This window comes from Haliotis asinina, chromosome 6 (genome assembly GCF_037392515.1).
Source record: "Haliotis asinina isolate JCU_RB_2024 chromosome 6, JCU_Hal_asi_v2, whole genome shotgun sequence".
NCBI lineage: Eukaryota > Metazoa > Mollusca > Gastropoda > Lepetellida > Haliotidae > Haliotis > Haliotis asinina.
This window is the reverse complement of record NC_090285.1, coordinates 63364414-63386042: the sequence shown is the minus strand read 5'-3', so window position 1 is coordinate 63386042 and position 21629 is coordinate 63364414. Positions and strand designations below refer to the sequence as shown.

Sequence of the window (21629 nt, the reverse complement as noted above, 5' to 3'; positions counted from 1 at the left end):
GAAGATTTTCACAATGCTGGTGGATATCTCATCAACTAATGGATTATCACTGATTATATCAGTTTCTGTGATCCCCGCGCCGACAACTGTGTACATCGTGAGATTCAGAAGCTGTGACCTTAACACAACCTATACAGGGTCTAAGATTGTTACGGAAACAGTTTGTTAAACACAGGAGTCCCATGCTATGCGGAACATTTGCTCATTAGTTGATACTTATTTTGATATTCTTCCAACGTTTGTGTTGAGACCCTCCCAGCCTAAGGTGACTGATCACGATTAGGATATGGAGCATTATCGGAACTGACAAACGTGATGCACAAAAGCATTTTGCTAATGCATATTCTTTCTCGACGTATGGACAGGCACTGCTGTGAACCTATGATGTTAATATTATCTTACAAATATTAGAAAGTTGAATATTTTCAAGAGGAGTTATAGCTTTGTCCTATATTTGTTATTTACACTTGCGTACAAGTTTGACTTTTACAAGAATGACGGCGTAAACATATTTGCAAAGAATTCATTAAAGAACATATATTTCGAGATTAGGCACATATCTCTTGTGAAAAAACCCCCCAACAAATCTCAAAGGATGTCATCAAGATAAGCCTCAAAATCAGACTTTGTTTTTCTGAATTAAGTCTTTTGAATCAGATGAAAATATGTGTCATGTAGGTGGTTCATTTCAAAGAAGAGCTGCATGTTGAAGAATTGTTGCTCTCTTTGGCGTAACTAAATGATTAAGCACTACCTGGACTATTGGTAGACATACCGAAGACCTCACCAACCAAGATGCACCGGTAACAAAAATGTCCAAAACAATTCCCTATTTGTAGTCACCCAAAAAGTGTTCCCTAATTTCGATTTTTAACCGTTGATTGATTTACCTGGCACTGCTTGTGTTTGTGATTGGTGCAACTGCTGAGGCTGTTAAGCCCATTCTTAACACATTAGTGACGATCAAAGTTAAGAATTCTTCGGGATACGACCGTTTCGAGAATAGGGGCACTGGTATATGACATTCATAAATTCATATGTGAAAAAAGCATAATGGACTCTTATTTTAGCAGCTATTCTATATGATTTTTGAAAGGGCTTTGTCGATTGTATCTACTTCTCAATTCATATAAGATCTGCAACAGAGCAATATAGCCACCCTCCTATTATTTGCACGTGTTATGGACTGAAGCAGTAAGCATAGCTCACAGACGTCTTACAGTCCTTAATTAACCACTAGTCAGTCACATTCCACAGGCAATATCCCCTGCCACTAGTCGACAAGGCATCTATATCATTCTTATTATCAATATAGGTAATAATATAGTGGGCGGCCTCACAGCTTGATCAAACTTCTAATATAGTGTACAGAGCAAGCTATTTATCAAAACCGGTTTAATGACATTTCAGTAAGTATAAGTAATGAATTTAAAATGAAAGTCTCACCTTAAACTAAATACCAGCCACCTCCACTTTTCCATTACAATCAGTGCTTATTACCAGTCAGTGTTAGTACAACTCCTGGCTTCAAACAGTTCACTGGTGTTACCAATCAACGTCTGTATGATGCTGGCTTCAGTGTTGGCTATCACGTTTCTATTGTAGTTCTTACATGTACGTATTAACCTTTCAGTGTCCTGGCAGTAATTGAAGAAGGAATCATACTCCATAATTTGTTTAAATTCTATGTATCTTTTCATCTGATTACATCATGCAAACCTGCAACTGATTTGTTTACGGTATGTTTCTTGTTGGGAGAGTATTCTGTATTGTATTATCGGTGCACCGGTATTTCGTTAGCACGTGTCATTGATCTTCATAAAGAATATTAGTGTGTGAAACTGTATGTTAAATGCGTGACACGTTGTGAGATAACAGGTGTGACATCGTTATCGAGGTATTCACACAGTACGTAAGTGTCACATTCACAGCCTCTGTATGCTATCTGCTCATGACGCGGAGTGAAATCCCTTTAAGGGACTTAATGGTGACGAACATTGTGATATACATGCAACAAATATGTTGTACTAATCTAGTATTCACAGGTGAAGTTGAATATTATCTTTTCTATATAATACACAAAATACATATGAAAGTTAAACTGATTATCTGTTCCTTCATGGGGAGTGTTCCGTAACAGGTCAGATGTAATTATTTCTATATTATCACCAAGTATATGTACATAACCCATCAACTTGTGTCAAGATGTAACCAATTATTCATTTTGTATAGTATTTCGTTCTTCCTATTTCACTTCCCAGAGGCTTTCTTTTTAAATTAGCAAACAATATGCTGTACCATTATGGAAATGAGTTGGAAACAATCCAAAAGAAAAATGTCAACCTTTCCTTTGAAAGTCTGTAACAAAAGCTTCAGTGTGAATCATTAGTTCTGCAAGACCCCGACGGAATTCAGTTAACGACTCTAAAAATATCCGCATTTAATAACCCGACTTCCTGTTCTCCGCTGGATCGGAGTGTCAGGTAACCCCATCTGTACAATGAAGGTGACATGTCAGTATTCACCTTCTCCGTCACAACGGTGTGCAGGCCACAAGAAGCCTCAGCACTGTTGGCTCATTTACATCCTCTCATTAGCAGAGTGCAACTGGCGTCTCAGATGTTGGAGGACTAGACCAACCCAAATTCACTGACTGATGACTGAAGACCAGCAGGTAATTGAAAAGTTAATAGAAAGAACAGATTTGCTCTATATTTATTTTTATTTGAAAAAGGAGAGTTTATGAATCACTATGTGATGATAACAGGTGGTGGAGAAAGGTGAGCGAATCCTGCTCACATGTGAAAAGGGTAATACAGCAATTGCACTAGTGACGTAAAATGTTGATAGTCACCGATACGTCAACATTGTTTAATGTCGTATTGATGCATACTATAAGACGTTTATTGTTTTAAATGGTAACAGTGCTCATGGTATTGATCACTGAATTGTGACCGTCCCGTCCTTGACTAGTGCTAATTATAAGTGCGGCGTTAAACAACAAACAAAATAAAATCAACCCTTAAGTGGTGAAGAGTCGCATATCCTTTGATGTATTTCTTTGATAATACCTCGCCAGTTGTTGAATGAGTAGGGATGGAAAGTACTCTCCCGTGCCTTACAGACTTGTTAAGAGAATGGGAATATCTGTGATATCCAATATTTCTTAATAAAACTGGTGGGGAAGCTGAGACAATTTGTCCGTTAATTAACCATACTAGATCATCAGAGTGTTTGAAGTTTTAGCTACACGTCTTGGACCACTTCCCTTGTAGAAATTCTGCTAAGACATTCAGATTCATTTTCCTAAAACTCAGAGGTGAAAATGGACATAGAGAAATCTCATAGAAGTGCCTTACGTTCTCTATCACCTGATTGTGTGGTTTGATTATCAGTGACTCTCGCATAGCAGGAGTACTGCTGTTCGGCGTCAGGCAACCAATACAGATTAATGTTAACTATATATTCAAATTGTGAATGGGTCTCTGCCGCCGGTAACACAAAGCATGCTAACCATGATAGCGGACACCCGGGGTCGTTACTGACGTTCAGTAATTCATTCAGATTAGTTTTAACGATATTCAACATGTTATTGTTTTGACTGATTGATATCTATGACATATAAAGACAAGCGGGCGAGTTTATATCAATTATTAAACATCAGTCCACCTCCCTGCCAGCTCGCTGAATTTATTGGTATTGTCTTGTACAGCTAACAGGCAGATGAATTTATGCCATCAAATTGTGTCGACACAGGAAGACAAGACGAGTCATATAATGGAGGTATTATTGGGCAGTTTCTTTGCAGGGGTATGTTCTTTGGAGGGCCGCGTATAACACTCATGACCAATAAACGACCACAGTTACTCAATGTTCTTTCTCAGTGTTATTCTTAATAACAATAACCCTTATCGTGTTTCTCATCAAAAGACCACAATACACTATTGTTGAGCCTACCATTCTGTGTGTTGTGGGCAAATACAACATTAGGTGATAACTACAAGCATCACCTAGCAACCACGGAACAGGTATATGTACCTAGTGTTGCTCCTGTGTATCGCAGGAGCAGCGCTCTGATATCATTATCACCTTTGGCAACGTCTCGGTTAACAATCACCCACGGGTCGCTCTTACAGTCGGTTTTAAACATTGTTCCTGAAGTCAAAACACACTGACGCAAATCAAAGCATCATTTTCGTACAGAAATCAAGATGTGTTAATATGATTCAGTGATGGGATTCACGATTACTGAATTTATGTGGTGAGGTGGGTGTGCAGCGAGTGCTAGTTTGGAATAATGAGAAAATGGTGCGCACTCAATCAACCGTTGAAATAATCACTGTATGTCGAATACAAGGTTTGTTTCCATCGTTTTCCGGGAAGACGCTTCAGCCACTTCATCATAGAGGCGGATATTAATATAATGACTTCAAAATGTGTTTAGAGGTGGTGAACTATAGAGAATAATTTATGATAGGACATCAGAACATAAACGACGAGGAGGAAGTAAGTCTAAGGCGTATTTTCAGTATTTCAGATTATCTGTGTGTAAACTGTCGATAGAGTGGGTCAGTCTTTGAGGCATTAGAGTATATCCAGATAACACACACACACACGCACACACACACGCACACACACACACACGCACGCACACACGCACGCACACACACACGCATGCATGCATATATATACATGTGACATGTGGTCTGCACTCTGAGAAAATATGCGAATAAAACTAAAAAAAGTCATACAGTTCAATGTTAGAAACAGAGTCTTTGAGGCTTGGCGCTTTCATGGTGTGTTATGATGGAAAGTTGAAGTATGAAACAGTTGAATGGTACTTACACAATGCCATCACCACCTTATTATATATACGTATTGTCAGTCTGAGTGCGGTCTTCTGTGTTCGTAAACAACGATGTAAGCGAACAGTCACAATAAAATACTTTCATCATTGTATACGTCATCAATAACACAACAGACTGCTTGTTTAATCATCATCTCAGAGAAAAAATACCAACAACGCAATCTGCCTGCTCTTCTGTCATCAGGAGCTGGCTGGCTGTTACATATAAGACTTTAGAGAACACAAACCGTGATTAGTTAGCCAATCAAACCCTTATAATGTTTTCAAGAGAAAGTGAGTACTTTCAAAAATAACAAAATGCATGAATACTTGTGTTTTACCTAAGGAGGCAGTCTGATGACATTTGCTGTGACGTAAATGCGTTGAATATAGAGCGGCTTCAGCGGCCAATAGAGCCTCAAGTCGACATTTATATGGAAGTATCGGTCTGCCTGCTGAATCATTGTTTCATGAAATCACGCCGAAACAAATGAAACACTAAGTCGATGTGCCAGAGTGGAACCATATGTTGAGATTGTGCATATTTCAGAAAAGATGTCTTGGAATTCTTCTTACGTAAAGGCTGCAAACACCAGGAACAAACATAAAACACATTAATACACAACGGAGTTCAAGTTTCTGTTATAGCCCGATGGCTCTGAAGTATCTTCAAGGATATGCTTCCATTTCAAACAAGCAAAAACTCGCATCGTAATATACATCTACAAACAGCAAGATGGGAAATCCAAGTGACGCACAGTTTTAGGTGAGTGTATGAGTAGCGAGAACATGTAAATGTACTGTTGTTACAGAGGGATAACTATTGGACATTTCAACACGGAATGAAAATTATAAAAGTGATAGGCCAAACATTAACAGGAAACTACGCTATAAAGTGTGATTATGTAGACCCAGTTGTTGTTTCTGCTGAGTCATATGCTGTGACATATATCTCATTTTGCTGAGAATTGAAGTAATTATACATTCTCAGTTACATTAATCCATTAAAAACAACACCCAAACCAAGGAACAATCAAACCATTATTCTCGCCTGTACTTAATGGTACCAATCCATTCACGAAGTCTCGCGAGAAGTCGATGTTCTGTTGTGTGTCACCTAGTTCCTAATGAGCTATTTAAGAAGGTAAATAGGACTACAATCAGTCCCAGGATTTCCTTATTTGGACTGACAACAATTGGCACATGCATGGTACTAATCGTCTACAGCAAGGCCTAGATTTTCGAAGCTCTCTTATGACTAATATAAAGACAGTGGGAACTTAATGTTAATGTATGGCTCTTAAGACTATCTTAGCGCTCGGTTCTAGGCCGAGGATCGCGACAAGATGATCAGACACTTGGATGTATGTGTTGTAATAGAATTACAGACAGTTTTACATATGAATGGATTCAGTTCCATGTGGGGAGATAACAAGTTGTATAATTACATCGCCAAAATCGTTTTCATGATGATTACTCTTCTAATAGCATAGTTTATGGTTGATTCCCTGTAAATCATGCATGTGTTCTCTGTGATTATGCAGGCTCGATTACTTACAGACCGCAACCGTATTGGAACACTGCTGAGTGCGGCGTAAAACACTAAACTCACTCACTCACTCACGATGATGCCTGATGTGATCGTATCCCGGTCCTCGGATGGCAGGCCTCACAACCACATTCAAAACAAGGCAATTGTTCATGATAACTAACCACCAGCATAATGCTGTACAGTGAAGATAACTGCCCCAGACACCACTGCGTTAGAGTTAGACATGTCATCTGTATGGCTCCAATAAAATTGTTTGAAACGTTTGCTAATATGTTGCATAATATAACTCTGGTGATACAGCTAAAAAGAAATGCTGTCAGTTCAATAATTCCAGTAGAGCATGTTGACATATTTTACCTCAGCTTCACGTGTCTTTGTCTTCGAGAGCAGTTGTCCAATCAATCATCCGCCAGCTCTTTGAAACCTGCCATGCAAATCACGCGAGAGAAATACTGTAATATGTGACTGCATGAAACAGTGTGTGACAATAAACACAGTCTCCAGTGTCAGCCGTGTAATGAAGAGAGTTTTGAACTTTGTTTCAGCCATGATATAAGTCTCGCCTCGTTTTATGTGTGTTGTGGTGACAGAGCGTATCAGTGAATACATATATGGTCCTCTTTTAGTTTACTTATACCAAGGGAGGTAACTCTTTCATCTCTCTTTTGTTTTGGGGCTCATAAGTTCAGTCAGAGAGACTAACAGTGTTGTAGGTTATCCCTTGTTCAGTGTCGTTCTTGAGAATATTGTATGTACGTGATTGGGTGTGTGCTTGTGTTCGTCCGCGAGCGCGTGCATGTGGACACACCCCATTTTTGTATTGCTACCAGACAGAGACATACCAAAATCAGTCGCTTCATACACATACCAGGCCTGTATGTCGTCTCAGTCCCTCTCCGACTCCTGTCTGGATAGCAACATCCAACATAACTCATCGAGTCGAACCAGCGATTTTCCATCCATTCACTAGACCACTTTAGTGAACACACCAGTTGAGTGAATGAGTCTAGTTTTACCCCGCTTTTTGCAATACTCCAGCAATTTCACAGCGATGAACACCGGAAATAGTTTCACAGATTGCATCCATGTATGGAATCGAACAGTGAGCGAACGCTTTAACGAAATTGTTACCCCGCCGCTCCGCGCGATATTCGGTATTTTTAAGGTCAGTAACACAAGCGTCACTGGAACTGACAGAGGTGTACTCCTCGTCTGTCTCTGGTTCAGGATCAAAAAGGGTATATAGGTCCCGTTCGAGCATAAGATACAACCTTGTCTGATGCAACTGCAGACAGAGGCAAACTGAGGCGATACGATAAATTGTGCGCATATTCAGGTGTACACTTGACTTGTTTTTGCATGTCTTTATTACAACTATCGTCGTGAGCGGAATATGCAAACACCCTTGTATTGCTTGGCAAATAATTTGTTTCAAAAACTGCACACACACATTTCTGAAGGTCCGGGGTAGAATAGGCCTTCAGCAACTAGTGCTCACCATAAAAGGCGGCTATGCATATTGTTTGTCGTAAGAGGCGACTAACAGGATCAGGACCTCTGACTTGATTGACACATGTCATCGGTTCCCAATTGCGCAGATCGATGCTCATGCTGTAGATCACTGGATTGTCTGGTCCAGACTCGATTGCTCCTAAACTCACTCACTATACATGTATGTATGTATGTATGTATGTATGTATGTATGTATGTATGTATGTATGTATGTATGTATGTATGTATGTATGTATGTATGTATGGGGCAAAGAAGGGATTTTGTCAGAAAGTTTGGGGCATGGAAGGGATTTTGTCAGAAAGTCACTAAGTTGTAAAATTACGAGAGATTAATAAATACATTCCACAGATATGTTACTGCAAGCATACCCATAATCAGCGTGTCATACTGTCTGACAGTGGCTCACCAGGGCCCATATTCTCGAAACGTTCGCACCCCTAAGAATTATTAACTTTCATCGTAGCCAATATGTCAAGAAGCTTAAGAAGGTCGTAAGGTTAGAGATGTTTCGAGAATTACTAGCCAGGACTAAATAGGGATTCGAACTGTGAACTACCCAATCACGAGGCCATGAAAATGCAATGCTCGCCCTTTGGTTGTAAGTGCAGGACATTGATCAAAGTCAGTCTTTTCAGAATTAGGTTCCACCATGCTAAAATCAATTACAGAGCCTTTGCTATTGTACATAGCCAGCAGCATAGTGACTGTCGGGGACCCAGGCGTTCCCAGTTATTGCAGGCAAACATGTCTTTAATCTCGACACACAATGGAAGCAGTGAGTTCGGAGGGTCGATATACTAAGGGAGGTAATTCTCAACTGACCGCTTGGTGGCACTAAGTGAAACTGATATCGCCATAGCAACATGTTTGAATGGATATTGATTATATTCCAGGGTGCGTTTCGGAAAGTGCGTTCAGCAAATGCTTTCGAGTGAGATGTAGAACATAACAAATGAGCCTGGAAATCTCTTTACTCATAGCCGCAGGCTCTTTATCTCCTTGGCACACATTCGCTTTGATTAATACTGGTTGAAGTTTAACATGCCGTTTAACACACTTTCAACTGATTGGGTTGTAAGTTACATTTCTTTAATAACTTAAAAATATTTCTCACCACCTAAGGGACGGTAGGGTTAGCCTAATGGTTAACGTGTCTGCTCCTCGCGTTGAAGACCTGAGTTCGATTCCCACATGGGTACAATGTGAGTATCCCATTTCAGCTGTACCCTACCTTGATATTGCGTTAATATTCCTAAATCGGTTAGAACAGTGATCCCTGTAAGGAATGCGGGTTAGGTTCGGAGGGCCCAGCTCGGTAATTTAGTAGACTGAGTGTCTTCATACCCCAACCCATAGGAAGGGGCTCCTTACATCAATCACTGGTTTGATTTCATTTGTTAAGCATTCTTTAAACTGCACACCGTCATATAGCTGGAGTATTGTTAACTCTGGCGTCATTTCAAAGAAAGTCTTTCTACCCTATGCAATGGCGTGTATCATAACGACATTGTTTAAAATGCCGTCCTGAGGATTGTGTTAATGTGTTATTTGCATCCGCGAGTTAGTCTGTGGATATTTCGGTAATGAACGGGTCGCCATTATATCATGCTTGCCGTGACAGGTGACTCAGGGGGATTGGAGGGGATATTCAGTGACTTACCTGAAGCTCATACTTTCAGTCACTGATTGGATTACTTAATGCCAAATAACTGCAACTGATTACGTAGTTATAGGAATATTGTTGTGACACACCTCCACTCAATGGGTCATTTTTGTGTATTATGTAGCATGGAGTGAGTCTCTATTTTCTGTATCTCTTCACTTCCAGTGAGTGAGAGTGAGTGAGTGAGTGAGTGAGTGAGTTAAAATGTTACATCGCATCGGCAATTTTACAACCATATAGAGATGAAATCGAGGTTATCAATATAAAAGGTCTGTCGACAAAGGACAGTTATACTAACTAGACTGTCACAGATATATATTTTAAAACGGTAATGAAATCTAAAACAGTTTATATAAAGGACGATACAATATGAATACAGGCCATAGATCGCTAACAACTGAAGGTAGATCACCATACTAGGGACCATGAGGACTTAAGGAACCTTTATTTCCTGCATAGACCCGAGTTGGATTTAAACAATCCCTTCAGTCGCTGGCGCGGACATTACACGTGGATGATTAGGCACATGATTGTTTACATTAAACACAAGATGTACATATTGATATGACTAGTCTAATATTTTTACTATAGGGGATAGCATTCCATAATCGTGAAAATTTGGGTTAACATGCGGCTTCTACACTACATATTTGACGTATGAGGCGACTCACATGGCCAGTTGGTCTTCTTGACTGGTTAATGTTATGTCATCATATCCCAGTTACGTCTATCAATTCTTGATGTCGATCGGATCGTCTTGTTCAAAATCAATAATCATTTTATTATTAGTCCGGCGTCAGGCTACAGCAGACAAACAAAACAAACAACCAAACAAGCAATAGATGAGAAAAAACACGAACACTCCTTCATGAGTCATAAACAGTCACTGAAGAACGAGAGTTGCAAAAAAAGAACATATCGACTAAACGCATCTGGGCATTTTCTAGCACGAACTCCTCCAACACGTGGATGACCTTCCCCCAAAATCCTTTAGGCCCCACAATGAGGATGCCCGGAATGTTTGAACACTGCAAAATTTCAATACACACTTTATAGAAAATTAAAAGATGTTGAACTGTGCGCAATACTAACACGAATAAATCACCCGCCCCTGCACGAGCATAGCAAGCTCTGTGTTGTTCTAATCTCATTGATTTTTGTGTTTCGTATTCCCTGATGGCCACAGCGCTGGTGGGAAGAACGATGGAACAGAAGCCATTCCCTGTGTGTCAGTCACTAGTCTAGCTCACCCATAGTTGGCCTTATGGACATCTAGATAACACTGTACAGTAGGGATAGCGGGGACAGCTCAAGTGCCTTGGATCGGGCAGGTTGTGGCTCATGATCAATTGAACCTTTCCAGGGTAAGTACAAGTATTCTCGTCTACTCCTGCAGCATTGTTCACAATCATGATTTTGATGATGCATGGTGGTTTTAGAATTTCGATATCAAGCAAATGACCTGTCAAAATGCAATGATCTTCATAAATGAGGAATAACTGCCCGGCAGGGACAAGTGTGACATATTGTATCATATGTGTTGCAATATCAAGGACAACAAAGCTGGTAAGCGATATCTATTTAACGCCTGAAGAACCATTTACATGAAGGAAACCCTCTTGTTGACTGGCTTTCATAATTGTGTCAAAGGTAATTAATCAAAGTCACTAAATTACAACCAGCTGTAAAGAACGAGGGCTGAATACCCAATCTTAAAACTTGTTGATAAAAGATCTGATCTGTTTTTTCGACGTCCTCACTGCTTCAGGCGGCAAACATCAGGTTTTCGCCTCAGTGAATGCATCAACAGAGTTGATTGATTGGCTGTATTTTTCGTCTGTGTTGCATGACGCGATGCATTAGTGGCGTCTGAGGGGAGAATATTAAGAATCTTATCATGGTGTACTTACATGCTGGTCCCTGGTCTCAGTGATGGCGGAAACATAATCCTACCCACTTCCCAAATCATATAAGAATTTAAATTGAATGTCAATTAGGAAAGAAGTTTATGTGTTGTACATTCAAAATACAGAATAAACATAGTCTTTTCATGCTGTCAGTTTATTACAGCACTTGGAAATTGTAAGCGTTCACAGGTAAAACAAATAAGAAACAATCACCTCTCGAGGACTACTGACACGTATAGCGAATCTAGGTTAATGTAGGTCTGGCGTTTACCTACATATGTCTTTACCAGGATTTACAGCATCATACTTGTCGCAAGCATCCTTTTGTTACAATAACTGTGTCAATAAACCATTGAAAGGAACTCTGTAAATAAGGGTAATGTCCCTGATATATCAGTATTGATCTTTGTGTCAACATCGTTACTCAAATCAAACTCCAATATCGCCATGGTGGTATTGATGTGGGAGATGAAGAGCAGTCATTGATCTCATATTGGCGATAAACACTGAATGTATATTATGGGCAGTATCCTGTACCATATCACCTTTATGGAGGTCTGTGAGTCCCAAATAGTGTGATGTTGTATTAAATTATTATTACAGACCCTTTATGCAAATAGGCAGATTCGACAGGAAAGCTTGTTTTCCTCTCTCTCTGAATACCATATGACCACTCCTTTTGAATTACGAACACTAAACTGCACTGGGTTAGTGTAACATGTAATGTAAACAGACCCTTCTGCATTTGTTGTCGTTGTCCGAGCTGTTTGGTTGCTTGTCGAGTTACATCTTGGGTGTAAGCCCTGCTCTGTGCATAAACATGTGTTCTTTGTGTCTTGCATGGTTCCTGTGTATGCTTTTGTTGAGATGGCATTGATCTTGCAGAATTTGTTCAGATGGTTTCTGCAGTTTGATCTTACACCAATAACAACCACTGACATTTGTCTGCAGGTTTACCAGCTTAGATTAAGACCCGTTATATGGGTGATGCACAAATTCTGTCTTTCATCTTTCAGTTGCCTCCACTGAATGATAAGAAAGGGTCCAAATCAGCAGTTTAATGAACCAATTATTGATATTTTGCCATTTCTTCAAAAGATTGTATGGCATTCAGGTACATATTTAGGAAGCGAAGCACAAGACATTAAACATACCAGTATTTTGAGGACAACTCATTTCATCCCTAGATGGCGAGTTGGAGCAAAATGGTTACTTAAGCCCCTCAAGTGTCCTTCAGCTAGCAAATGCACCGAACTCACGCCATGTTTGTGTCGTGCTTTCTCTCATTTTCCTGGTGCGAACATACGATGATAAAATGGCCCGAATATCCATAACCTGCTCATTTCAAAGGAAATTTCCCCTGCCTTCATCCTCCGTGCTAGTAAATCATTCGGACGTCGATGTGTAAATGTCGTGGGATAAAGGATGTTCTGTTTGGAAGCCATCTTGCACGGAATCTGCCACTAGTTTCACGTCGGATGAGGGCCGGGGATGACTTCATCGATAGTTCTTTAGAGATGATGATTTGAACCTTTTTAACTCTTTACTTCCTTCAGATCTCCCTAGACGTGTTTGTATGAATTTTCCTGGTTAATAAAGCATCGAATCACACTTCCCTGCATTTTATCGCCAAAGCTATGCTCTTTTATGGTACTAAATGCTGAATATATATTCGCTCGAAGATTTTAGGTGAACTCAAGCTTTAACGCTATACCCTCAGTAGACAAGTAGCCTGGTTATATCCCCAATGACTATATGTCAATAAAAAGTGTTTTCTGAACTGTCTGTGGAAACTGTGAATATAATGTATTCTTTTAAGTATTGATATAATTCTTGATAACACATATACCCTTCAACTTCGTCGGACTGTGTGATGTTTAGACTCCCCTGAAGACAAGGTTCTGCTCTACACGTTCCACCAAAACACCAAGAGCTAAAAGCCCAGGAGTCATTGATTGCATATTTCCCTTACGGTGTATCTTAGGTTTTTTAAACTGATCGTCATCTCAATAAATGCTGTTTCCATGGCACCCTACTAATGAAGAAAAGACAATATTTACCTTGTTTGCTTACGTTTAGGGTAAACGGAATTGTGTATGACCAAATATGAATGTTACCTCGCTTTGAATGTTATTCTCGCTTTGGCAAGGGGTGAAAACACGTGAACAGTTACAGCAAATGAGTGTAGTTTTACGCTGTTTTCATCACAGTTCGGTGGCCCATTACGTCCTTCAGGAATGACTTCACTCACTGTCCTAAGTTTGGAACCTACTTGACAAATGAACGTTTTAAACATGAGGCTTTTTAAAATCTGTAATAATGTTTGGACTTAGTTTTCTATGACACCTGTATCACGTTAGCGGTTAGGCTCAAGAATTCCAAGCGTCTGTGTCGTATTTCCCCCCTAACATATGCGGAAAATTGTCATCCTGTTACCTGTACCATTTTAGTGTGTAGATTTACGTTTCATGGTCGTGGCAGGATCGGCTGACCGTGGTCTTCTTGTTGATACTGTTTATTTGTTTCTCAACATTATGGCTCTGGTAAATGTCTGCAACCACACGTTGTCTTACAGGTCGTCAAATGATGCTCTATTCCTCGAGACAGTCAGCCCAAATCACTCACCTGAATGTAATAGATCTCAGTGATCCATGTTTAATAATAACAGATACATTCAGACATGAATGACCCTAATTTATTCTCTTCATGACAGTTAGAACTTATCATATGAAACAGTAGCTACAACAATGGTAAACCAACATAATGTGATTGTACGTCAACAAAACACTTACCTGTGCGATAACGGTAACCAATTTAGACAGGGCACGTGCCAGTTAACACTGCACTGCTTGGTCTATTGATTTCTGTTACAGTACCTGACAATATTAGGAATTCTGTCTGTTTTCTGTTATTTCTCTAAACAAACGTAAGATGTCTTTGGTCGATTAAGTATACAATTCATGAATATATACTGTCGACTCGCCTAATAGAACCTCATAGCGCTGTTCCATTTCATATTCTGTGTGTTGTCTCAAGTCGAACTGTAGTTATATATGTCTCCACTGGTTATTCATGATTCCGTGCAAGAGGTGGTGTGAGCGTACTGTCAGCGTACATGCAAACCCTTGGGGCACGCCGGAGGACTATGTGCTGGGACACATTCAAATCTAATGTATGACTGTGGCTGCAAACTCCAACATATATTCTTAGAAGCCCATGGGAAATTTAACATGATAACGTTTACAAAATATAATGTAGTGTTTCCGAAAATGTTTTTTTTTTCTGTAAAATCCGTAAACATGATTTTTTGTTGAATTTCACACGCAAGTCACATATCTCATCTTCAGGTCGTGAGATAGAGGGTTGGAAAGCCCGAATTATGGCAGGTTTTGTTTGGCTGTCTAACGCCACATTTAGCAATTTTCCAGCTTAATGATGGTCTATCAATAATCGAGTCTCGACCAGACAATCGATTTATTGACACCATAAGATCAATCTACGCCACTGTGATACGATCACATGCATGAGCCAAATCAGCAAGTCTGACCACCCGATCTCGTTAGTCGAATCTTTGATGAAGACCAACTGATCTTCACGCCTACCCTTAGCAGGTCATTAGCGTTTACCACCGTGTTGATCATGGTTAGGGTGCTGCTAAACCTCGAAACATTAATCAGGCCCTAAACTTGAAATATCTGTTATAAAATCCCCTTTAGCAACAATCCATCACGACCTACTTCAATTGGAGATGACTATAATCTATTCGATTTTCCCATTTTGTCATCACATTGTCAAGAACCTCTTCATTTTGCATCGGACAAACTCCAAGATGGAAATTGTAACCGCAAGCCGAGAAGAAGCCAAACACTATCCATCACAAGAGGCACCAAGGCAAATTAACTTAAAGATTGTACTGGCCAGTGAGGCTAAAATCGATGAGTATAAATCTTGAATAAGCCACCCCTGTCCATGTATGCTCCTCGCGTCAGGTTTGACAGGTCGCCCTAGCACAGAGCTCAACTTAAAGCTTGGCATTATAACGGTCGGAGTAATCGTTGTTTTAGCAGGAATATTGGGCAATGGAGTGCTCACATTAGACAGATTAAGACTCCATGGAAGGATTCCAAGCTTGAAATACCTTTCAAGAGACAGTTTTAGATCGTCATGTCGTGAATGTGTAATTAGGAGAAATGACAGATATAGGAAAAGGTAATTAGCCGTTTTGGACTTCCAACTTGTTACCCAGTGCCCACTGGCTGGAAAGTTGAACAAGGATTTCAAGAAGGTTTTCTCCTTGACAGTGTGAAACGTTGTTAACTGGCAATCGATATGCTAAAACGACCGTTGTGATTGAATGTTAGCTAGAATGTGTTTAAAGAACATGTGAAAACATCGTCACATTATAGTTTATTGATGGAAAGCTCCTTCAGATTTTGACAAATAAGTTTGTTTGTCAAGATTTGCGGGTTCCGGCAGAACACGTGGTCGTTTTCGGGCGTATTCCGCAAGAACTGTTTTCGGTTCATAGAGTTCTGAAGTTTGCTGAATTTATAACCTGACAATTAGGCTGACCAGACATTTGCTAGCTTTCAAACGAACACTTGGTCTCAACAATATCTAGCATGATGGCGAACGTGAAAATCTCTTCAATGGACCTATTCTGACAGCATGATTTCTTTATACCACTGCGGAAAGATATGGTTCATTATTGTATAATGCAGAGATTCTTGTATTAGAGTACTTGTATTATCAACTGTCATAAATCATTTGCAAGGCTTCTGTTTACTTAATTTGTTTCACGCCTGCGAATCATAGCTCTGTTTCAAATTGTATATGAAAGTACGCTTAAATTAGATCGTAAAATAGTGACATTATAAGAATGAAACAACAAAAACATATGACTTCTGCTAAACAGACACAGGGAAGCTGATATTGATCGATATCCAACTTATAGCTTTTCACGTACCTTAACCTAAAACCTAACATTCTACGTTGCATCCGAAAACAGAAAATCCAACATGATGGAATAATCCTGTCGATGCAATGCAGTGTTGTGGATCTGAAAGGAACCTTCTACGAATCCTACTGTAGTGGATATTGTTAGTGTGTGGTTAGACAGGAGTATACGGTATTTGTATCGTCTAAGTTCAATATGTAAGTTCTAATGGTGTACTTCATGTACACTAGTGGCTCAACTTCTGTTTTATAATTCCTCGAATTCTGTTATTAGTAGCCTGTAACATATCCGGAAGAAACTGTGTGCCTCATTAGAATACAAGACAGCGAGGTATTCAGAACGCCTCCCCCTTTTTATCCAAGGCTCCATAATTACGTTTAGTCTCATAGCCAGAAGCTTGTGAAGTCAGTTAATCCACCAGTGTGCACAGAATGCAGACACCTTCAGAGGATACTTTGCCATAGTTCATTAGAACTGGTTCCAGAAAATCCGGATTCGAGAAGGAAGTAGGCGATAAATGGCGACTATTGGGGTTCGTTAACGTCTTGAGATGAATGTCCTCCTGGGCTTGGCTTCACTGGTGTTTGGTGTGATGTGTCTAGTTTATTCCTGACAGTGACATATGGCTTGAAATGACCATTGTTTGCTCTCTACTAGCTGTTGCAGTTAAGTACCTATTTGATATTGTTCCCATGACGATGCAAATGTATTTCAGACATGAATGTTACATGACTTTTGTTCTTTAGTCTTTAGTCTTTACCCACACACACTAACAATGACTAAAACAGCATCCTGCCAACTCATTAGTTGACTCGCCGACTGTTTTACTCATCCACTGACTCACAGTTACCGACTGACGCAATGAGACGCAAGCCCACGCACATTTTCACTCACTCACCTCACATGACAAACACTAGATCCTACTCTTTCACTCTCAGTAACATTGTATGGATCTGTAGGGGTACAGCCCACTTATATTTTAAAACAACTGTACATTGTATAACCTTCCTTTAATGCTTTCTCGATTGGATGTAACAATAATGGTGAGTTGAATTCAGTGTTGGGTTTATATGACATACTGGAGTGTGTGTGCACGTGTGTACTGGAAGCACTGAACACACTAGTAGATGTGTTACCTCTGAATGCCAGGAGTCATCAGGCAGGGTAACAACAAGCACCATCTTTTCTTCTGTTCGAACTGATGTTCTAGCGACTGGACCACAAGGCAGTGATGCTTGTGACAGCTGTGACCCTAACGTTCCTGTCCCTCTATGTAAGCGAAATCATGATCCGTTCATTCTTAAACCATCAACGAACGCACGCTCCGCGCAGTTCTAACACTGTATGTGATGATAGGCTCATTCTGAAACTACTAACAATGACTTGACACAAAGTAGCACAGGGCATTTCTAACACTGTATGTGATGATATGTTCATTCTGAAACTATAAGCAATGACTTGACACAAACTAGCACAGTGCATTTCTAGCGCTGTACGTGATGATAGGCACATTCTGAAACTATTAGCAATGACTTGACACAAACTAGCACAGGGCGTCCCTAACACTGTATGTGATCATACGTTTATTCTGAAACTATGAGCAATGACTTGACACAAACTAGCACAGTGCATTTCTAGCGCTGTACGTGATGATAGGCACATTCTGAAACTATTAGCAATGACTTGACACAAACTAGCACAGGGCGTCCCTAACACTGTATGTGATGATACGTTCATTCTGAAACTATTAGCAATGACTTGACGCAAGCACGTTCAGGGCATTCCTAATACTGTATATGCTGCGGAGATGAAATAACAGATACCTTTAATCACCAGGGGTGACGTTACGTCAAACATTGATATCCTGTTTAGCTTAACTGCTTCCACCATGGCCTTGTTGACGTTACAGAAAACCAGAACACTTTCGTAGGATTTCTGGACAGAGTATGTTAGGTCGACTGCTCTTGTTACTTATCAGGTAATTGTGGGACCTTATTCAGTAGCATTCAGACACGTCGTGCGTGCAATCGGCACCTTCCTCTTCATAAGTGACAAATTACCGAATGACAGCTAGCAATGTCACAACCGACGTTCTCCATGGAAACCGAACATTAGTGTGTTTTTAGGTCTAGATGCCATTTTCATGGGTGATTCTGTTCACATCACCGATTACTATATAATGAATGGAACGTTCTGCGCTATGTGCTGGAGAGTTTGATAATAACGAGACGTGAAGAGTTAACACCAATCCGTTTAGTGATGAATACTGTATCTGTACCACGTACTGACTCACACCGACATGTTTAGTCTATACTGATACTTTGAATGATTAATGAGGCGTGAGATGAAATGGGTTTTAGTGTCGCGTTCAATATTACCGCACCTACAGCAACCTGCATGAATATTTGTGGCATCGCCTAAACTAGTCTGGTCATCTACTGCTGTACGGCACTAGTGCACTGAGATATTTGTGGCCGTGTAACAATGGATACCCCACTCAGACACAGTCTATTGACTCCGATCCGATCAATCCTTGTATTCACTTTCACTCGAGTGGCAGACACTGCTATAACAATATTTCAACGACTTTTGTTTTGTCCTTTTCTATGTTTTACAGATTAGGATAGAATGCAGCAGAGAGGGTTTGGTCAGGTTGGTAAAGCTCACCATCAGCTCTGGGCCCTTGCCCCCTGTACACGTAGCCCAGACAGCGAATGGGACTTCTCCCAGGAAACACTGCCTAGTCGAACCCACCAAGAACGTTCCGGAGAATGTGAAGGCATCCCAACGCTGCAGTCTTCTGCATTACCCAGATTGTCAGAAGGGTTGTGTTCCCGGTGGAGAACCCGGGCACTCTCCTGATCTGCACCAATAGATCAGAAGGTACCAATTCAAGGGCACAGACAACAATGGGGAGTCTGACGACAGTGTACTTGGGATGCAGGCAAGACATTTCAAAGGCGAGGTCCGTATATCTATCATGCTTTTCCTGAATCTTGCCAATCACGTTGCTGTCAAAAGGGACAGAAAATTTGAAAGCATCATTTTCCAGGACGCCCTGGACATGTTCAGGGTCGTACCATGGATGTAACTCGGGGTCAAAGCCACAGGCATGGCGGAGACGATAGTAAAAGCAGCGAGCCATGCCATCATGTCTTTTAAGATATGCGGTTACTCCCATCGCTGTACCGTCCTGCAGTACATCGCATACTAACATTTGGATAGCGCCGATATTCAGCTCAACCGCTCAGAGGTTCGGATGCTTTATTACCGCTTAGAAGTTGGTAGGTAATATGACAACGAATGATATAGATTTACAATTTCTTTAATATTTACACCACGACGTTTCTGGGCTACTTCTTTACACAATGTGATAACGAGCAAAATATATGGTATGTACAGGAAGTCAGTGAGATCGCCATTCGTTGACATATGCTTAGAGGCTGTTTTCCCCTTGATCTCTGGATGCCAATTTCAGTGGCACATCGTAGTATCAATCTCAATTCCCCGGGGTTTTTATAACTAACGGAGCTACTAGGCGCACCGAGTTAATGGGGCTTTCCTATCCTTACGAGGTATCCATTCACATCTGGGTGGACTACGTGTTTTCACGAATTCATGTTGCCACCATCTGATCATTTACCAAGGCATTCGTGGTTCTTGTGAGGGCACAGGGTTGTTCACTGTACAATAGAGGTCCCACACTGAAAGTCACAGGTCTGCACGTTCCCGGCACCTCAAGCTGGCTGAATCACTATCCAGGCGCCTTAGACAGCTCCCCCACCACGCCCCCGGGTGTCTCAGTACACTAGTATTGTACTGGGTTAGGTAGTAGAACCAGCAACCGGGCTGTTCTCCAGACAGGGTGAGTGAGTGAGTTTACTTTTACGCCGCACTCAGCAATATTCCAGCTATATGGCGGCGGTCTGTAAATAATCGAGTCTGGACCAGACAATCCAGTGATCAACAACATGAGCATCGATCTGCGCAATTGGGAACCGATGACATGTGTCAACCAAGTCAGCGAGCCTGACCACCCGATCCCGTTAGTCGCCTCTCACGACAAGCTTATTCGCCTTTTATGGCAAGCATGGGTTGCTGAAGGCCTATTCACGGGTCTCTCCAGACAGGCACTGTATTAACTTGAACACAGTCAAATGATTGCTGATGTATGTATACGGTCCATCTGTGGTTCGAGAGTCTGAAGTTTGTATGCAAGAGGCAGTATTCCCTGACGTCAATACCCTTGCTGTATATTCAAAGTTATTACCCACGCGGTGAAACATAACCGGTGTCATATACATGTGCACATGTCACTTGTGCCTAGCAACCACTGGCTCTGTATTTCTTCGTGTGATGTCTTTGAACACAAGTGTTACCCCTTGGAATTGTAGGTTACACTAAATCCCAACTAACCTGTCCGGATTTACAGACCGTTGTTATAGCCCTAAGGTGCGTATGTCCAACAAAATTACTCTGCAAAATTACATCAACAGTATAATAACCTTTTGCCGCGATTGATTTTGGGGAGAACCGTATTCAATTTCAGCAAAATATCTATTTGATTTTTATCGACGTTGAGAGACCTCGCTGCTTCTAACCTAGTCCGTTGACCTCCTAAATAGCCCTGTGTTTGACGTTGCATTGCGGCACCGGACGCCCATGTCCGTGGTCCCATCCGGCCTCTGAGTTATGTACATTGCGTCTCATTACATTACGTCAGTGATCACGTCCTCATGTCTTATTATAACAGACGTTGTAAATGTCACATCTATTTCTAACACGGTACCAACTCAACGGCATCCATCGATCCCTGCTTTTTCAGCAGTGTGATTTCTTTTCAAAGCATATAATTCCGGACTCGCTGAGAGGAAGGAACCAGTGATGAGGAGGGCAGATCGTGTCTGATGATTCCCCTGGCTGTCACATGAGCCATCTGTTTTTGCGTCCCAGAGATTATCAATACCAGTTCTTTGTTAAGGTATCACAACCTGTCCGTTTCGTCCCCTTAGTGCTGAGGAATTTAACATATACAAGTGTAGGTAGCTAGTGAAAGGTAATTGAACTGCAGTCTTCGAAGGCGAATAGTTAGCAAATTATTTGATGCATTGAGGCGATTAATCCTTTAATATCCGTTGTGGGATAGGCTGGAGTTGGGTGTCTTTACGGTTCATTCTGTGTCACGACCATC

At 40.8% G+C, this 21629-nt stretch overlaps 1 protein-coding gene across 1 annotated transcript in view; it reads left to right on the top strand.

The window, feature by feature from the left end:
* The first annotated feature begins 10727 nt into the window (after window positions 1–10727).
* LOC137287373 (synaptotagmin-12-like) overlaps window positions 10728–21629 on the top strand; it is a 43579-nt gene continuing 32677 nt past the window's right edge. The window contains exon 1 of the mRNA XM_067819632.1: window positions 10728–10938. The gene's annotated coding sequence lies outside the window, so the exon portion shown is untranslated. The remainder of the gene's footprint in view (window positions 10939–21629) is intronic.